The sequence below is a fragment of the Amblyraja radiata genome, chromosome 3 (genome assembly GCF_010909765.2).
Source record: "Amblyraja radiata isolate CabotCenter1 chromosome 3, sAmbRad1.1.pri, whole genome shotgun sequence".
NCBI lineage: Eukaryota > Metazoa > Chordata > Chondrichthyes > Rajiformes > Rajidae > Amblyraja > Amblyraja radiata.
The window spans coordinates 4803731-4817568 of record NC_045958.1 but is presented as its reverse complement, the minus strand read 5'-3'; positions in this window follow the sequence as shown (position 1 = coordinate 4817568).

The window sequence follows — 13838 nt, the reverse complement described above, 5'->3', positions numbered from 1 at the left end:
TGGGCCAAACGCAGGCAGGTGAGACTAGTGTGGATGGGACATGTTGGCCGGTGTGGGCAAGTTGGGCCGAAGGCCTATTTTCACATTGTAAGGCTCTCTGACTCTATGACATTTAATATGATCTACTGAGTTAGCATCAACAGGTCCATATGGGAGAGAGTTCCACGTATCTGCAATCTTGCATGTGAGAAAGTCTTTCCCACCTCTCCGCTGAACAATACATCTTTTTCTCCTAAATTCTCTCTTCAACTGAAAATAGTTTTTTCTATCCAACTTTTTCAAAAGTGCCAATGAAGCCATTCCTAATCAAGGAAATGTGACTGGTTTATGTAACTTTCCTCAGAAGCTAATGTTTGTAGCCTGGTATCAATTAGGAGGCCTCAAAATAAAAGTGATTTGTTTATCTTAGCTGATAAATTGAAAAAAAAATGTTTGTTTAGGTTTAAGTTACTTAAACAAAACTGGAAGGTGAATCATGATGATTCTATTCCCCCCATTGACAATCACTACAAGATGTTTCTCTCCACATTTTAGGTTCAAATTAATTAAAATGTTTTTCATTTCTGAGTCATTCTGAAAGCTATTCCAAAGTTTTATTTGTTTTCATCAAAATCTTGGAAACTGTGTGAACAAGGAACGTCAAGGTATCTAACAGAACAATTTTTGTTTGTAAATGAAAATGTCTTTATAGTTTACAGTTTATATTTAAACTTAAAACTAAGGTTGGCAAACTTTGGGATTTAGAGATGCAGCAGAGAAACAGGACCAGGCCGAACAGCAATTATCCCGTACACTAGCTCTATCCCACACACTAGGGATAATTGATAATTTACAGAAGCCAATTAACGTACAAACCTGAATGTCTTTAGAGTGTGGGAGGAAACTGGAGCACCTGTACATGACCTACGTCATGGGGACGACAGATGGCACAATGGGCTAAGTGTTCGGCTGGCAACCGGAAGGTAGCTGGTTCGAATCCCGCTTGGAGTGCATACTGTCGTTGTGTCCTTGGGCAAGACACTTCACCCACCTTTGCCTGTGTGTGAATGTGTGTGAATGTGTGTGAGTAATTGGTGGTGGTCGGAGGGGCCGTAGGCGCAGATTGGCAGCCACGCTTCCGTCAGTCTGCCCCAGGGCAGCTGTGGCTACAGAAGTAGCTTACCACCACCGAGTGTGACTGAGGAGTGAATGAATAATGCGATGTAAAGCGCCTTGAGTATTAGAAAGGCGCTATATAAATCCCATCCATTATTATTATTATTACGTGGTCACATGGAGAACGTACAAACTCCGAACAGATATCACCCGTAGTCAGAATCGAATCTGAGTCTCTGGCGCTGTAAGGCAGCAACTCTACCGCTACACCACCATGCTACTCCTATATATACATAATTTTACAAGAACCAATTCTGATGAAGAATCCTCAATCTGAAGCATCAACTTTGTTTCTCTTTCCACAGATGTTGCCTGATTTGCTATATGTTTTGTTTTATTATTATTAAACATTTTACATGCCATATGACCATAAGATAGCGGAGTCAGGGGATATGGGGAGAAGGCAGGAACGGGGTACTGAGTTGGATGATCAGCCATGATCATATTGAATGGCGTTGCTGGCTCGAAGGGCCAAAGGGCCTACTCCTGCACCCATTGTCTATTGTCTATAATGTTTAAGGCAGGAACTGACTAATCACAGGAGAAGTGATGGAAGTGGCTAAGAATAGCAATGTTACAAAATTTTGGGATTTTAAAAATCAAGTTTTTAATTTATCCCATCAGCATAAAAATAAGTTTAATTTGACACCTAATTCACTTTCATATCTTCAGCATTAAAAAAGTTATGGCCATTTTCATACTCGGAAATTGGCATCTGGTTCCCTATTGCTTTTCCATTGACTTCACACAAAAGCTGTGATCGAGAACATTTAAAAGCCGATAACTTTCTTAAAATTTAAGAGAACTGAAAGACAAACTACTTTCTTTTACCTGGTCCTCCATAAAATCCGTCCCCGTTTTCGGCATTGAGGGCTTCAGAAGCTGATTTTAAAATCAAACCAGCGATTAACTTGCCGGGTGAATTAAAAAAAAAAACACACAGAACGGCCGTCGGAACGATTCTTTAGCAAAAACCTGCACTCCAACAAAATATAATCCAGGGCCAGGTCGGGGAAAAACCCGTTTTAACCCCCCCCCCCTCAAACGCGCCAAAATCGCGCACACAGCCAGTGGCAGAATTACAGCGCCGCTGAAGGTAAGTTTTGTAACATACCTAATAAGAAGCCAAAAGGTTTAGTGGATGGAATAAACGGAAATGCTGAGAAGCGCATCAGGAAACAAGAGGGATTTTATAGATGACAGATTCAAAATCATCTCACACCACAGATAGACACAAAATGCTGAAGTATCTCAGCGGGACAGGCAGCATCTCTGGAGAGAAGGAATGGGTAACGTTTCCCATCGAGACCCTTCTTACGACCACATTGTTTTGCTTCTTATGATGTTCTCCCTTGCTCAAATCCATACTGCATCTTGTTCTGTCCCATGTACACAGCTCTGAACAGGGTGGAATACTGCCAACCCTACTTCCTCCCAAATCCCCATTATGTGTTTGCAAATTACAGTCTTTGGGTCTCATTTGTTAAATTCAACAATTTTAGTTAACTTGCTTTTTCAGCTTGGGTCAAAATTGGACTGATTCCACTGTAAGCTCCATTTTCTCCATTCCACCCACCCTGCCTCTTTCAAAGACCCATGGCCTCAACTCTCAATTCCTCCTTATCTGCCACATCTGCTCCTAAGGTGAGGCTGGACACAAATGCTGGAATAACTCAGTGGGACAGGCAGCATCTCTGGATAGAAGGAATGCCTGCCATTTCGGGTCCCTTCTCTCCAGAGATGCTGCCTGTCCTGCTGAGTTACTCCAGCATTTTGTGTCTATCTTCAGTGTAAACCAGCATCTGCAGTTCCATCCTACCCAAGATGAGAGTTTCCATTCCAGGACATCTGTGATGTCCTCATTCTTCAATAAATGTGGTTTCTCCCCCCCCCCCGCTGTCATAGATGGATCCCTCACAAGCTTCTCCTATGTATCCCGTAGTTTTGCTCTTGCTCCCCTCCTCCCCCGATGAACAAGGATAGAGTTCCCCAGTCCTCACCTTTGACCCCATCAGGTTTCATATCCGACACATCATGGTCCAACATTTTCATCACCTCTAACATGATCCCTCCAGGAGTCACATCTTCCCAACTCCACCCCTTTCTGCCTTCCGCAGAGACCGTTACCTCCACAACTCTTTGGTTCACTCATACCTTCCAACCCAAACCACCCCCTGCCCAGGTGCTTTTCCCCATGACCGAGGAGATGTAGCACCTCTCCCTGTACCCCCTCCCTCACCTCCATCCAGGGACCCCAGCAGTCTTTCCAGGTGAGACAGAAGTTCACATGCACCTGCTGATATCATCTACTGCATCCGCTGTTCCCACTGTGTCCGGCACGGTGGCGCAGCGGTAGATTTGCTGCCTTACAGCGCTTGCAGCGCCGGAGACCCGGGTTCGATCCTGACTACGGGTGCTGTCTGTGCGGAGGTAGTACTTTCTCCCTGTGACCACGTGGGTTTTCACCGAGATCTTCGGTTTCCTCCCACACTCCAAAGACGTACATGTATGTAGGTTAATTGGCTTGGTGTATGTGTAATATTGTCCCTAGTGTGTGTAGGATAGTGTTTCTGCGCAGTATCTCTAAACTAAAAACTAATGGCCCTGTCCCATTTGGCGATATTTTTGGCAATTGCCGTCGTCATTGACTGACGTATCAGGGTCGCCGAAAGATTTTGAGCATTTCAAAATCGAGCGGAGACAAAAAAATGTTGTGACACTTGAGGAAATACCGCGCATTAATACGTCATCACGCCGCGTCACGCCGCGTCACTCCGCATCACGCCACAACTTTTTCGGCGACCTTATACGTCAGTCAATGATGCCAACAGTCACGAAAAAAATCACCAAATGGGACGGGCCCTTAAGCCTCCTGTACATTGAAGAGACCAATCACAGACTACGCAAGCATTTTGCCGAATACTTGCGCTCTGTCTGCCAATGTCTATTGGATCTCCCCATTTCTAACTATTTTAACTCAGCTTCCCATTCCCATATTGAACCTTCTATCCTGGGCCTCCCCTACTGCCAGAGTGAGGCCATACACAAACTGGAGGAACTGCACCTCTTATTCCTCTTGATTAGCTTACAACCCAACGGTTTGAACATTGAATTCTCCAATTTTAAGTAATCTCCAACAAACCATCTCCATCGTCTTCCTCTCCTACACCCTCCCATTCTCCTTCTCCCTCTCCTCCTCCCTCCCCTGTGCCCCATCTTAATCCACAAGTTCACAAGTTCACAAATCCACACCTATTTCTTCCACCCCCCACCCCACCTACATTCCTTCCTCTGGCTTCACAATTCACAGCTATTCAATCCTTTTGCTTTTCATCTTGTTTTTGTTTTTTCATCTCTGGCCTTTGTCCACCCACCTACATTCCCTTCCTCTCTGTCCACCCCCCCCCCCCCCCCCCCCAGTCATCAAACAATCATCCTGTTGAGTTTCACTGACTGTATAAGTCATTATCACCTTGCAAACATGTATGTGGGTTAATTGGCTTGGTGTATGTGTAATATTGTCCCTAGTGTGTGTAGGATAGTGTTTCTGCACTGTATCACTAAACTAAAAACTAATGGCCCTGTCCCACTTGGCGATATTTTTGGCAACTGCCGTCGTCATTGACTGACGTATCAGGGTCGCCCCTACATCTTTCCTTGTTCTTCCTTTTTTTTGCATATCATATTCATGTGTTCTATATCTCTGTATTACCGTTTATATCTTTCATTTCCCTTTCCCCTGACTCTCCTTCTGAGGAAGTGTCCCGACTCGAAACGTCACCTATTCCTTTTCTTCAGAGATGCTGCCTGACCCGCTGAGTTACTCCAGCATTTTGTGGCTATCAGACTATCAACCACCCCTCCCCCACTAGACTGTGTTCACCTATTACCTGCCACGCTTTGTTCTGCCCCTCTTCTCTTCCAGCTTAATTTATCCCCATGAAGTCATTGCTGTGTAATATTTATTTCTTAATTAACATTTGAAATTGGTGCAAAGATGTGCAATATCAGCTTGATAAACCGCAATAACTTCCATTTCATTACATTTTTCGCTTTCAGTAAAGTACGAAGCAAACTCAGTATTAAGTCACCGATCATGCATAAATTGCAATATTCCTGCTGGGACAATGATTTTTATTACTGCCTCATTGTAATACCTGATTCATCTGCTGTTCTGCTGTATTCAGTATACAGCATCTGTAAAAACACATTCCATCTCCCCTACATTTTCTGTTCTTCTCAGTACAGTAGCTTCAGTTGCTGTGAAGATGCTTTTATTAAGGTTGTGACCCGCTCCTATTAGACTCAACAGTAATAACATGGTAGATGAGGTGTCTGGAAACAGATACCATTGGGAAGCATGGGGATTGTGTTTAAGTGGGCTAAAGTGGGAGAAAGCTTTGGCAGGATCATAATTGGGCACGAGGCAAAAGCTAGGAAACACAACCAGCGCACCAAACCTGAGGGAAATCCAATTTCTAACTGCTGTTCAACCATCTGTCTTTGTCCAAACAGCTGCCTGTCAAAAAAAACACCTTTTACCTCCATGGCTTTGCCCTACCTCTCCTCTCTTCCAGCTCTCACCCACCACCCCCCCCCACCCCCCAACCCCCCCCCCCCCCACACACACACACACCGTTTCTCCCACCTACAGTCAGTCTGAAGAGGGATTCCGACCCAAAACGTCACCTATCCATGTTCTCCACAGATGCTGCCTGACCTTCTCTACTCCAGCACTTGGTGTCAATTTAGCTGCTATAGGATTTGTCATACCTCTCACTCAGCAAAAAATCTGTCTAAATATTTACTTTTAAAGAGTTTAATTAAAATGCCTGTGACAGTAGATTGCAGAGTAGGAAACATCGTTGATAGAAGTGTCCCGTGGTACATACAGGAGGAAAGGAATGGCAGGAGAGAGGGGGGGGGGGGGGGGGGGGGGGGTTAATAAGAAGTTTAGAAATTGAGGAATAAATGTGTGTGTGAAAATAAGTATTAGAATTAAAATTTCAAGTTGTAATGCGGGTCAGATTAGTTGCTGAAACCAAAAATCAAACAGAAAAGAAAACTGATTTGTTTAAGGAAAAATAGCCGTTACAATGGTATTTGTGAATAACTGTGCATAGCCAACATTTTAATCAACAGTAAATCCTCTATTTCATTAAGGGTCCCTATATTTTAAATACAATACCCATTTTCTGGAATTTTATATTAAATAAAATGTGAGAAATGAAAGGACTATTTTGAAACTATAAGCCATATAACTCCAGATAAAGCCACATATACTCCAGAGTCAGTCTGAAGAAAGGTCCCGATATGAAATGTATTCTGTCCATTTCTTTCCACAGATGCTGCCTGACCCATCAAGTTCCTCCAGCAGTCTGCTTTTTGCTCATAGTCTCCAGAGAGTTTATTCCAGGGCACAACTGACAAAACAATCTGTTGACAGAAGCATGCTCCCTGGCATCAGTATTTTGAATGAAAAGGAATACATTGAACAGAAGAGGGCAGTAAGAACAAATACACCATGACAATAATTTCAACTCCAGTTTCCATAGAAGTTATATTGCAAATAAGGACTCTAAAGGCTCCAGGTCTTCGTAATGATAATTAAAAATCAGCATATGCATTCTGGGTTTCACATTTCCTATAACATTATTGTATGAGACTATTTTGGTCAGAAATTTCTGATAAATATGTCTTCTTGGTTCAATTAATAAACCTACCTAATGCTGAGTTTTCCCAGAAATGTCACTAAGCGGGGGGGCACTTTGACCTAATTAGAAACATAGAATAATTTTCCTGAATTATTTGAGATTGACTTGACATAAGGAACGATGCATGGACTCGCACATCAAATCAATGATGGTCATTCATGCTCTGTCCCATTTACTCCTGAGCTTAGTTTAGTTTAGAGATACAGAACGGAAACAGGCCCTTCAGCCCACCAGGTCCGCGTCGACCAGCGATCCCCGCACATTAACACTATCCTACACACACTAGGGATAATTTTACAATTTTACCAAGCCAATTAACCTACAATCATGTACGTCTTTGGAGTGTGGGAGGAAACCGGCGTTTGTACGTGGAGAACATACAAACTCCGTACATGCAGCACCCGCAGTCGGGATCGAACCCGGGTCTCTGTCGCTGTGAGGCAGCAACTCTACCGCTGCGCCACCATGCCGCCCATAGTTAACATAATCTATGACCACATCCCTGGGATATCATTGTTATAATTCCTCTCTTCCCAAGCTGACCTGATCTGTCTGACTACCGTAAGCCAGCCCAATCCAATTGCCTCAAACATCAACTCTGTTTCCTCTAAAAAAAAATACATTCTGACCATAACTGGATTGTTTTCAATTTATGTTCATCTCTTTCCAGATTTTATTTTCATAACAAAAGACCAACGTGTTTTCCAATCCATTGAAAAAATTGCAGAAGCATTATTTTTCCATTACCTTTCAAACATCGGTTTGCTTTCAGAAAGCAAAGCAGAGACTCCTCGCCACTAAGTGTTTTCAGTGGCTTAATGGAACAAGAGAACACAAGTGGGACTTCATTCTTGATATGATATATGATATGATATCTTTATTTCGAACGATTAAAAAAAAAAAGAAGAAAAGAAAAGATGAAAATGAATAAATAAAAGGAAAATTATATATATACATATATATACATAAATACATACACACATACATACATATACATGTACATATATACATACATATACACATATACACACATACACATATACATAACATATATGTACATACATAAATAAAAAAATCAAAAGCCAATTTCAACATAATACACATTAGACTCGTTGGAAAAGGGATAGGAAGAAGCCTACGCTTGTCAAGTCCTACCCCCATTCTTCACCATTAACAAATGCAAAATTCAATAAAATAAACTAAACAGACAATTCTTGCTCATCTGCACCAATATGTGCACAATAGCAATGGCCAGACGTTCTACTTTGCCTCCAAAGTTGCAAGATGTTGAAGCCAATGGAACAACATTTCAGAATACATATGGTTTAATGGTTCAATGGTTTCCTTATTATCCCATGTACCAAGGTACAGTGAAATACTTTTTTGCATACAGATTGTCAAGACTATCACCATACATACTGTAAGCACCATCCTCCGGTTAGTACAGAGGTATAGAACAGTCCACTGAGTCCATAGGCACGAGGCGTTATTTTACCGCTATTTCACAGCCCATTGCAGCCATTGCCTCCATTCCAGTCGGCCCACGAACCATTATCCCTCACCATGCACAGCCCTCTTCAGCCCTTGTTTCCCGGGAGAGCCTCCCATAGCCGAACTTGAGGGCACAGAGGTAAGGCTCCCCGGGTCTTCTTACTCAGAAGGTCATAAGGTTATAAGTGATAGGAGTAGAATTAGGCCATTCAGCCCATCAAGTCTATTCTGCCATTCAATCATGGCTGTCTCTTCCTCCTAACACCATTCTCCTGCCTTCTCCCCATAACCCGCGACAACTGTACTAATCTAGAAGATTAATGGTCCGCCCCTGTTGCCATTCCCTCCACCTCCTCTCTGGTTCCTGGTCTTCAGGGGTAAGCAGGAGTTCCCTCTCCCGGTGGATTCCCAGCTCCTCAGCAGGTGAGCGAACCTTGCTGTTTGGGGCCACGGCACACGGGGACCTTCTCGACACAGAACTGTTAGCAAGCAGCGAGGTCGGTGCAATTGTCTATGGTTGGCTCATAGTTTAAGATGAGATGAACTGTGAATTCGTAGAATGGCCTGTGGAGCTTTAGCTTAGAATCACTTCTTGTTCCCATGGAACATAACATTTTGCTTTTGATTTGTTGACTCTTTTTGGTCTTGCATTATATTGATTACTAGGCATTATTTTGCAAGGTTTCATATGTTCATAAGTTCTAAGAGCAGAATTAGTCCATTTGGCACATCAAATACAGGGAGGTCATTTAAGACTGAGGTGAGAAAAAACTTTTTCACCCAGAGACTTGTGAATTTATGGAATTCCCTGCCACAGAGGGCAGTGGAGGCCAAGTCACTGGATGGATTTAAGAGAGAGTTAGATAGAGTAGGGGGTGGTGGAGTCAAGGGATATGGGGAGAAGGCAGGCACGGGTTATTGATAGGGGATGATCAGCCATGATCACAATGAATGGCGGAGCTGGCTCGAAGGGCCGAATGGCCTCCTCCTGCACCTATTTTCTATGTTTCTATGTTTCTAAGTCTACTCTGCCATTCAATCATGGCTGATCTATCTTTCCCTCTTAACCCCATTTTCCTGCCTTCTCCCCATAACCCCTGACACCCACACAAATTAAAAAAAAAAGATAAATATTTAAAGGGTGTTAAATATTTTAAAATATTTAAATCTGTTTAAAATGCCATTTTGTTACTTGGCTATAGCACCTTCCTCGTATGCTGTTTGCCTGACAGATACCTAGTCAGAGGGGACTATTCATTCCTCCTTGCCTGTGTTGAACTTTGACCTCTTCTGGCGTTTGATTTCATACTTGACAATTTCTTCTTTCTAGCTTTCGTACGAGATTAATTTTATTTTTCAGGCTTTTTGAATGTTCTAAAGGATTCGGCATCAATTGCTTCTGGTGAAATCTTGCACATACTGCTAACTTTTTGCAAGAAAACTTCTTCTCATCTGCTTCTTTTTGCATCTGCTAATTGCCTTGAGATTCAAGCCTATTCATTTTGGCTCATCTAAGAATAAAATGGATTCATGTTTACTTTATTCATTCTGTTTTATCATTTTGATTCTCTATTAACCATGCTTTAACATTTTCATTTCATGCTTTCTTTCTCATTTGCCTTGATATATCAGGAGTTCTTTATTTGGATATATATTTTGCAGTACTATGACACTCTGACTATACTGTGTTCAGTTTTTCCCCACTGCCATAGGATGGATAGAAACATAGAAACATAGAAAATAGGTGCAGGAGTAGGCCATTCAGCCCTTCGAGCCTGCACCGCCATTCAATATAATCATGGCTGATCATCCAACTCAGTATCCTGTACTTGCCCTCTCCCAATACCCCCTGATATCTTTAGCCACAAGAGCCACATATAATTCCCTCTTAAATATAGCCAATGAACTGGCCTCAACTACCTTCTGTGGTAGAGAATTCCACAGATTCACCACTCTCTGTGTGAAAAATGTTTTTCTCATTTCAGTCCTAAAAGATTTCCCCCTTATCCTTAAACTGTGACCCATTGTTCTGGACCTCCCCAACATCGGGAACAATCTTCCTGCATCTAGTCTGTCCAACCCCTTAAGAATTTTGTAAGTTTCTATAAGATCCCACCTCAATCTTCTAAATTCTAGCGAGTACAAGCCGTGTCTATCCAGTCTTTCTTCATATGAAAGTCCTGACATCCCAGGAGTCAGTCTGGTGACCCTTCTCTGTACTCCCTCGATGGCAAGAATGTCCTTCCTCAGATTAGGAGACCAAAACTGTACGCAATACTCCAGGTGTGGTATCACCAAGACCCTGTACAACTGCAGTAGAACCTCCCTGCTCCTATACTCAAATCCTTTTGCTATGAATGCTAACATGCCATCGCTTTCTTCACTGCCTGCTGCACCTGCATGCCTACTTTCAATGACTGGTGTACCATGACACCCAGGTCTCGTTGCACATTAAGCTGAATAGAGTGCAGAGAAGATCATAAGGTCATAAGTAGAAGCAGAATTAGACCATTTGGCCCATCATGGCTGATCTAACCCCTTAAGCCACAAGGGCTACCCCCCGGTGGCTCAGCACTTCAACTCCCCCTGCCATTCCCCATCCAACCTCTCTGTCCTGGGTCTCCTCCATTGCCAGAGTGAGCAACACCGGAAATTGGAGGAACAGCACCTCATATTCTGCTTGGGGAGTCTGCATCCTGCGGGCATGAACATTGAATTCTCCCAATTTTGTTAGCCCTTGCTGTCTCCTCCCCTTCCTCAGCCCTCGGGCTGTCTCCTCCCATCCCTCAGCCCTCGGGCTCCTCCTCCTCCTTTTTCCTTTCTTCTCCCCGCCACCCCCCATCAGTCTGAAGAAGGGTTTCGGCCCGAAACGTTGCCTATTTCCTTCGCTCCATAGATGCTGCTGCACCCGCTGAGTTTCTCCAGCATTTTTGTGTACCTATGGCTGATCTATATCTCCCTCCTAACCCCATTGTCCTGCCGTATCCTCTGACACCCATACTAATCAAGAATCTATCTATCTCTGCCTTAAAAAATATCCATTGACTTGGTCTCCACAGATTCACCACCCTCTGACTAAAGAAATTCTTCCTTATCTCCTTCCTAAAGGAGCAATAGACAATAGACAATATGTGCAACAATAGGCCATTCGGTCCTTCGAGCCAGCCCTGCAATTCAATGTGATCACGGCTGATCATCCCCAATCAGTACCCCCGTTCCTGCCTTCTCCCCATATCCCCTGACTTCGCTATTTTTAAGAGCCCTATCTAGCTCTTTCTTGAAAGCATCCAGAGAACCTGCCTCCACCACCCTCTGAGGGAGAGAATTCCACAGACTCACCACTCTCTGTGGCCCCTGGTTCTGGACTCCCCCAACATCGGGAACATGCTTCCTGCCTCTAGCGTGTCCAAACCCTTAACAATCTTATATGTTTCAATGAGATACCCTCTCATCCTTCTAAACTCCAGAGTGTACAAGCCCAGCCGCTCCATTCTCTCAGCATATGACAGTTCCGCCATCCTGGGAATCAACCTTATAAACCTACGCTGCACTCCCTCAATAGCAAGAATGTCCTTCATCAAATTAGGGGACCAAAACTGCACATAATACTCCAGGTGTGGTCTCACTAGGGCTCTGTACAACTGCAGAAGGACCTCTTTGCTCCTATATTCGATTCCTTTTGTTATAAAGGCCAACATGCCATTCGCTTTCTTCATTGCCTGCTGTACCTGTATGCTTACTTTCATAGACTAACCCCAGATCCCGTTGTACTTCCCCTTTTCCCAACTTGACACCATTTAGATAGTAATCTGCCTTCATGTTTTTGCTACCAATGTGGATAACATTTATCCACATTAAACTTCATCTGCCATGCATCTGCCCACTCCCCCAACCTGTCCAAGTCATCCTGCATTCTCATAGCATCCTCCTCACAGTTCACACTGCCACCCAGCTTTGTGTCATCAGCAAATTTGCTAATGTTACTTTGAATCCCTTCTTCCAAATCATTGATGTATATTGTAAATAGTTGCGTTCCCAGCACCGAGCCTTGCGGTACCCCACTAGTCACTGCCTGCCAATCTGAAAGGGACCCGTTAATCCCTACTCTTTGTTTCCTGTCTGCCAACCACTTCTCTATCCATGTCAGCATCCTACCCCCAATACCATGTGCCCTAAATTTGCCCACTAATCTCCTATGTGGGACCTTATCAAATGCTTTAACATCCTTTAATTCTGAGCCTTTGACCTCTTGTCCTAGACTCTCCAACTAGTGAAAACAAAAAGATTTATGAAGATGCTGCCAGGACTCCAGGACTTGAGGGGTTGAGCTATAGGGTTATAGGACTATAAGGTTGGGCGGACTAGGAGTTTATTCCTTGGAGTGCAGGGCGCTGAGGGTGATCTTACAGAGATGTGTATCATCATGAGGGGAATAGAAATGGTGAGTGCATAGAGTCTTTTACCCAGAGTAAGGAATCAACAACCAGAGGACATAGATTTACGGAGAGAGGGGCAAGATTTAATACATACCTGAGGGACAACTTTTTCACAATAGGGTATATGGAACAAGTTGCCAGAGGAGGTAGTTGAGGCAGGTACATGGACAGGAAAGAATTTGAGAGATATGAGTCAAACGTTGGCAAATGGGACTCTATAACTTCCCAAAATGTGACTGTCAGAAATGCAGCTAAAAACTGGTGAGCTAGGTTTTAAGAAAAAAACATTATTTTGCACGACCACTTCTTCTTGGAAGCCGAGATTAGGCAATGTCACCCAAAGAAACAATCTGCTGATTTTATTTTACTCTTGGAAAGATCTAAAATGGTTGAATTGGCGAGAGGGCAGGGATTGTAACAACTGATCTTGACCTTGATTGATGCGTGGGAGCCTATGCATGTTGCTGCCACACGCTTCATATTAAGGAAACGGACGCCGTGAATTGTCCATGTACAATGTGGGCAGGATTTTCATTATAGAATCCCTTCCTTTTTCAATCTTCTTCTGTCTTCATAATCAAGTCAAAGCTGGGTCCTACATGGACCATTGTTAAATCAGCTATGGGAATGGATCTGCTGACTCTTGCTGGACCGCAGTTCCAGAGCCAGGGCCGCAGTGTCAATGTTGACCCGTTGATCGGTGCAGAAGTCCCAATGATGTTGTAATCAGACGCCTCACCTGGCCTAGGCAACACAATTCCATGTGGTCTTCGGGGGGGGGGGGGATTTCAAGTGCGCTCTCGTAATTTTGTCCGGATTAAAGGAGGTGTTGGACCACCAGTTGCCGGAAAATTGATGGTGGACCTGTACTCATTTTCCAATCTCAACTCCACTGAGGAAATTGAAACAGTGCATTTTCCTTTGAGGACATAAACTGCCCCGACTGTCCAAGAAGCCAGGTGTAAAGAGCTGAATTGCAACTGCCCGAGAGCAATTGATTAGATAGCTCTCCATGCTGCAGTTCGTTCTTGCCTTGGAGAAA